Source organism: Tauraco erythrolophus, chromosome Z (genome assembly GCF_009769465.1).
Source record: "Tauraco erythrolophus isolate bTauEry1 chromosome Z, bTauEry1.pri, whole genome shotgun sequence".
Classification (NCBI taxonomy): Eukaryota; Metazoa; Chordata; class Aves; order Musophagiformes; family Musophagidae; genus Tauraco; species Tauraco erythrolophus.
The window spans coordinates 40617445-40624418 of NC_141496.1; the positions used below are offsets into that span (position 1 = coordinate 40617445).

Here is a 6974-nt window from a genome sequence, read left to right on the forward strand (position 1 = left end):
TGAATTATTGCATTTAATATTCTCATAGCATTATCAATATATAAGATGATGTATAACGAGTAAACTGCCCTATGTGATTCATAAATCTGTTAATTTATAAGTTATTAAGTTAAGCAAATGCACGGTGGAAAATCAGAAAGATTAGTAGTATCTCAGGGACAACATCATTCTTCCGCACCTTGCCTTGCGCAGTATTTCATTTGTGGTGTGTCTTGCTATGTAAGACAGAGAGTGAAAGAGCACAATTGCCTTATAGTGTGATGGACCTGTCATGTGGAGAAGTTTTTTTCTAAAAGCCAAGAAATCACTTGTCAATGTCAAGTCACCCATCCCCAGTGTGACATTCGCATTGTGAGTTGAAGCACAGCTCGGGGGACGACAAAGCACTATTGCACACTCGGATCCCATAACTGAATGTGAACAAATGTAATACTCAAGTATAGCTTTCATGATGAAATAAAAGATTTCTCACCCATGAAAGGGGATTATTATCTCTGGTATAGAAGCGTGACCCCTCATTAAAATATCCATGGTCAAGTCCATCTCTTCCAGTGAGAGCTTCTTTTTATTCTGCAGCATTGTTTTAGTTGTCAAAGCCCACATTTTAGTTTGAATCAGACTGTGGGAATTAGAAGTGAATCCAGTCAAATTCTCATGGAACTTTTACCAGTGCTATTTTATCCTGTAATGCAGTATTTTGCTGATCACTGATGTTACTTTACAGAAGTTAGTATTTCTTAGGCTTTCATTTATAGTGAAATCAGTCAAACCTTTATTGTGTCACAACAATTTTTTTCGAATCTGCTAGCTAAAAAAGAAAGACTATCCTTAAAGCAGGTCAAAACATGGGATAAAAACAGAATTAAAAAACCACATTTTTTTGTCTTATTATTTTATAAAAAGTCAAAATCTTGAGGACACATTTTGATTTAAAATTTTGTATCTTGAATTATTAAACAATAATTATTCAGATCTTATGTCCCTTATTTGTTCTGTAGCTGAATGTTTACGCTTAACTGAGCAAAGTTGTCTGTACATTGGAAATTTATTAAATAGTGTGAAAAAGCCATTAATTCATGGAGGTAGTAAGCCCTTTGCTATCTGTAGCATTTGGAGTGAAATGATGCACCACATCTTAGTTACCTCAAATTAGTTAATGTCAACTGTGTAGTGATAATACTTCAACACCATGGATATTTCAATTAAACAAGGGTGACTGCTTCCTACAGACAGTCATGATGGACTCTTGCTCAGGCAACCATTTGTCCTATTTGCAGAGGCTTCTCTTTTTTCCAGTCCCAATAGAAATCACGGAGTGTTTCAAACAAGGGTAGGTAAATCTTTAAACTGCTTACAATCATCAAGGTACAACAGACCCTGCTTGAAAAAAGAAATTTAACTGGGGCCAGAGAGCAGTCAGTACATGTGGTTACACTTAACAGTCAGGTAGCTCCAGTAAAAAAGGAGGTCCCATTTAAAGGGTCATGGTGGTTGATTATTAAAAGAAGCACATGGAAAGACATTGGCATAGAGGTCCTTTTTAAGGAATAGAAATCTGAGGGGATGACAGGAGACACATGGCAGAAATTTGGGATGGATTTAATTCTTGTATTTGCTTTACAAACAAGCAGAAGTTCTGTTTCCATGGGTAAACACCCATCAGATGTTTCCAAGAAGGAAGATTGTAAAGGCAGAAAATAGTTGAAGAAGACAGTAAGATATCTGGAGCAGCAACCAACATAGACGTGTCTTGGTGTCCCTGGGCAGGATGCCAGCATGGGACGCAGTGCTGGGCAAGCTCAGGTGCTGCAAAAGGGAATGGACAATGATCTATTCACCAAAGAAGCAGTATAAATTACAATATCTAAACCTTCTATCCACTTCAGTTTTCTTCAGGTAAATATATTCCCTGATATCTTGTCACATATCTTCCACGACAGGTACGCTTCCACATGATGAGGGATTTTATGCTGAGTTGTTCAATCTGCATAGGTAAATGCTTTGTGTATGTGTGAATAAGCTACAGTGGCTTTCAAAGGCACTGTTACCAAAAAAAAATACATTTCTTGTAATGGTCCACAAAGCACCCTTTGGCAAAAGAACACATTAATTCAACAACCTCTGAGGTATTATTTGTAAAAATACATCATTTCCCATATTGGATATCACCCCCAGTTAGCTTCCCCTTGGCCGATAATGTAAAAACACTTCACTTTTCTCCATTTGTAATTTTCTTTTGTATACATTCTTCCTCTACTTCAGCTGAGGGGAATTTAACATTTATATTCCAAGTACTCCCACGAAGCCTTACCCCTTGATTCATATACATTCTGACAACATACTTCAAGTGCTTTATTTTAATAAGGACTGTTTTCATTACACTATTTGGGATTCGGTGAGAGAACCACACTTGGAGAATTGTATACCTCTTAAAAATGTGGCTAAAGGCCTTTAAGGTCCTGTTTCTTGGATCATAAAACTTGTCTGTGATGATTGAAATGAGAATTCTGTTTGACCTTTTGTGACTTAATTTCACGCTTGATTTCCATCAGTGCCACTACTTTACCTCAAAGACCATAGCTCTGTCCCTCTAATGCAGGGGGTCTGCTCGGCAGTGCTGAATGGAGAGCTGAGTGTCTGTTCTGCATCCAACCTCTCCTCCTGCCTAAACCAATTACTCAATTTTGATGCAGAACTGACCTTTTAATCTCAAAATAAATGTACATCAGTTTTCAACCCCCTTCTATTTGAGTCTATGTCTAATGTGGCCATATATGGTACAATAACTGTGTACTCTTCATTTATTCTTAGAATATCTTTCCCTCCAGTTTTTAGTGGTGGAACAATCGTAGCCTATAAATGTATATTTAGTATCATGTAAATTCACTGATTGATCTGCTGGATATTTCTGTAAATGTTGCTCTTGATACTCCAGTTTCACTCATGTAAACAGAGCGATGACTCACGTCTGGTCTATCCAACACATACCTGTAACCAGTACCATCTGCTGTCACACGCCCTAGTAAATCATTACTTCTTGTCCTTTTAAACCACTGCTTCTTGTCCTTGTCCTTTTTCTAATTCAGTCATAGTTGAAACAATAACGAACAGTTAACACACAGACATATAACAAATTTGCAGATTATTAGTGCAATGCCTTTTCTAAACCTAGGGCAAGAAATTTAGTTTCTTCAAAGTTGCAGCAGGAGAAAGTTTTCTGATTTTGAGCTGAGAGCTGTGATGTGGAGGGCAGTGCAACAACTTCACCACCAGCAGTGTGGAAATCATTAGCAAGGGTCACCGTAGGTCCAATGGCATTTCAGTCTTCTAGACCTTCAGTTTTTGACATTTATGCAGGGAGATGGCCATGATTGATTCTTTGTGATGGGGTTTGCCATGTACTCAATTGCTTCATCTCACATGCTATCAAATAGCCTTCCATAGATAACAAGCACAGGGTGCTATTCTTCGCAATTACAGATTTGTCACTACCCAACTACCTGATGGCTTCTTCAGTTGGGCTGCTACCTACTCAGCTCCTGAACTCTTACTTGGGCACTACCTTGCGCACCATGGAAGATGCGATTGCAGAACAAAGTGTTAGTGGCTATTTTATATTGGGTTTACAGAGAAGTTAAAAGATTGCTTTCTTAGACTTTGGTAACCACAGTGTCAGTCTCTTTATGACCGTTTGGGTAAGCAATTACTCTTGGAAACAGTCATCTTCTTGTGTTTGAGTTTATTTCTTTATCCCTCTGATTTCTAGCTCATCTGCTGTACCAGCGGGATTCAAGACAGGACTTTGCTTCTGGAGACAGTAGGCAAGTTTCCTTCCTGTAGCTTTGTCTCTTCAAGACATTGAATCTTCGCTTTGGAAACTGCATGCCTGTAGGAACATGTGTGAGATATAGAGAGGTGCAGCATTGCCGATTTCTCTTTCAGACTACACTTGGAAAAGGGGTGGGCTGCAGGGGGTTTAGGGGAATGTACGTCTTGGTTAAGAGCTGCTTTCTGTTGGCATAGTAGCTCCCTACTCCTGAGGCAGCTGACCTCTTACAGGCTGAAGGCCAAACAAGTATGACACATGGTATTGAAAAGTAGCAGGTTTTAAGAAGTGTTCAGTTTATAACTCCGTTATTGGTATTTTCAGTAGATTGTGTAAAACTGAGCTGACATTTTTTTTCATAGGCTTATTGACTGCTAGATACCCAGAGAAATGGTTTTCCAGTGTACTGTTTTCTTTTGTTGCTTTCATCTCTTAAAAAAGTTAAATTCTCTCATATCTCACGTGACACAAGGCAGAACTTAGTGTTCTCTTTTTCTGTTTCTGCCACAGTTTTGTCAAGTTTTCTTCTCTTGCCCTCTGCGGTAATCTACTGCTGAATTTTAGACTTGTCATGCCCTGTGCTGCTAGCTGTGAAATAGTGTGCTCAGGGTGCTTAGACCCAGCACCTGTGCAGTGTTCCCTGTTAGCACTGAACACTCCTGATTTTGCATAGGTATTCAGGATGAAAAGTGCTGTAGAAATACCGTCTTGCTAAAGCCTAAATCAAAATATCTTAATTTTGCAAGTGAGTAAATTAATGACAAGTATATAGTACCTTTACATCAGCTTAGCCGATGAAATAATTTCTCAATAAATCTTGGGGGTAAGCCATAAGTCTGAGACCATTATTAGTATAGAATTCATACTACACACACTACACTTGATCTTAGCCAAAAGGCTGAGAAGCGATTGTGAATGACTTGTGGATTGTGAACTGGCTGAAGGATAGAAGCCAGAGAGTAGTGGTCAACGGGACAGAGTCCAGTTGGAGGCCTGTATCCAGTGGAGTCCCTCAAGGGTCGGTACTGGAACCAGTATTGTTCAACATATTCATCAATGACTTCGATGAGGGAATAGAGTGCACGGTCAGCAAGTTTGCTGATGACACTGAACTGGGAGGAGTGGCTGACACACTTGAATGCTGTGCTGCCATTCAGAGAGACCTGGACAGGCTGGAGAGTTGGGTGGGGAGAAATTTAATGAAATAGAACAAGGGCAAGTGTAGAGTCTTGCATCTGGGTAAGAACAATCCCATGTACCAGTACAAGTTGGGGACTGAGCAGTTGGGGAACAGCACAGGGGAAAGGGATCTGTGGGTCCTGGTGGACAGCAGGATGACCATGAGCCAGCAATGTGCCCTCGTAGCCAAGAAGGCCAATGGCATCCTGGGGTGTATTAGAAGGGGTGTGGTTAGCAGGTCAGAGAGGTTCTCCTCCCTCTCTACTCTGCCCTGGTGAGGCCGCATCTGGAATATTTTGCCCAGTTCTGGGCCCCTCAGTTCAAGAAGAACAAGGAACTGCTGGAGAGAGTCCAGTGCAGGGCCACAAAGATGATTAAGGGAGTGGAGCATCATCCTTATGAGGAAAGGCTGAGGGAGCTGGGTCTCTTTAGCTTGGAGAAGAGGAGACTGAGAGGGGACCTCATTAATGTTTGTAAATATGTAAAGGGTGACTGTCATGAGGATGGAGCCAGGCTCTTCTCAGTGGCACCCAATGATAGGACAAGGGGAAATGGATATAAGCTGAAACATACGAGGATCCGCTTAAACATGAGGAAGAACTTCTTCCCAGTAAGGGTAACAGAACGCTGGAACAGGCTGCCCAGAGAGATTGTGGAGTCTCCTTCTCTGGAGATGTTCAAAACCCACCTGGATGCATTTTTGTGTGATCTAATCTAGGTGGTCCTGCTCCAGCAAGGGGATTGGACTAGATGATGCTTTGAGGTCCCTTCCAATCCCTAACATTCTGTGATTCTGTGATCAGGATTCAACTGCAATTTTCGATCAAACAGATTCTACAGGAAAACAGGCTTTTTCTGTGCACTCTCAAGCTTGCTTTTGGATGAGCAATGCCAATTGGAATTAAAAACTATCTCATCAATAAATAAAATAATAAATAAGTTTAAAAGTCTAAAAACATTGAGTGTGTGAATGTTTTCCTATCATAGGTAGCACAAGTAGATGTATAGGTAAAGTGTACTGAAAGCCACTAGAAGAAGTGGAAAAATGATAAGACATTGAAATGTTGCCTATGTGTTTCAAGGCAGATGGCTGTTTGAAAATACGCATGTGTTCCTCGTTTTAGAAGTCTCGAATGAACATATATTCCTCATTTTTAGAACTTGTGATACTGATTATGGAGATGATTCTCCACTGTCATGGCTTTGGTGATGCTGTCCAAACAGATAGCAGCAGGAGGTCTAATGCAGGTAGCACAGCTCCCTTACTGCAACTGTCTTAGTAGGCACAGTATCATCATAACAAATCAATTTGCAAAGCATGCATGGACACATCTGAGATGCACATCAATGGATGAACTTCTATCCAGGAAGCCAAGTGGCATGAAACTCCTCAAAAATGCCTGATCATAGTGATTTTGAACTCTACATTAGGTTAGTTTCTGTTCGGATGAGAAAAGTGTGGAGGAAAGTGTGAAGAAAGGGAAGGAGACCATGATTATAAATGTGTCCCTTGCAAATTGGAAACGAGCAGAAGTGTTTCTACAGCTCCGCAGTTTCCTGTTAGCTCAGCTGGTGAGAGTCGCCAAACCTGGGACGGACCTCCCATGGGCTCCACACAGAGGAAACCCATCTGACTTCTGCTTAGTCAAAATCTGTCAGATTATCTTTTAAATCAACTAAGCACAGCTGATTCCTTTTATATCAAATAGTAAGATACAACTTAAGTCATCAGGGCAATTTCTGGTGATGCATCACTTCCAAAATGCCTGAAAGCTTGTTGGTATGGTGAATCATATTCACTTTCCAGATAGATTTGGGAAAAAAAAAAAATAGAGAGAAATAACGTAGTTGAGGCTCAGCAGAGGAATATCAGATGCACACAGACGCTGGGTGGCAGCTGTGGAGCAAGGAGCAGGATGAGTACCAGAAAGAAGGCAGCAGCAATCATCCGTTCAACTACTTGGTCTTT

At 40.6% G+C, this 6974-nt stretch overlaps 1 non-coding gene across 1 annotated transcript; it reads right to left on the reverse strand.

Moving 5' to 3' along the window:
* Window positions 1-4553: 4553 nt before the first annotated feature.
* LOC147526372 (U2 spliceosomal RNA) lies at window positions 4554-4736 on the reverse strand. The gene has a single exon (XR_015222942.1). It is a non-coding gene; the product is annotated as a U2 spliceosomal RNA (small nuclear RNA).
* Window positions 4737-6974: the final 2238 nt, after the last annotated feature.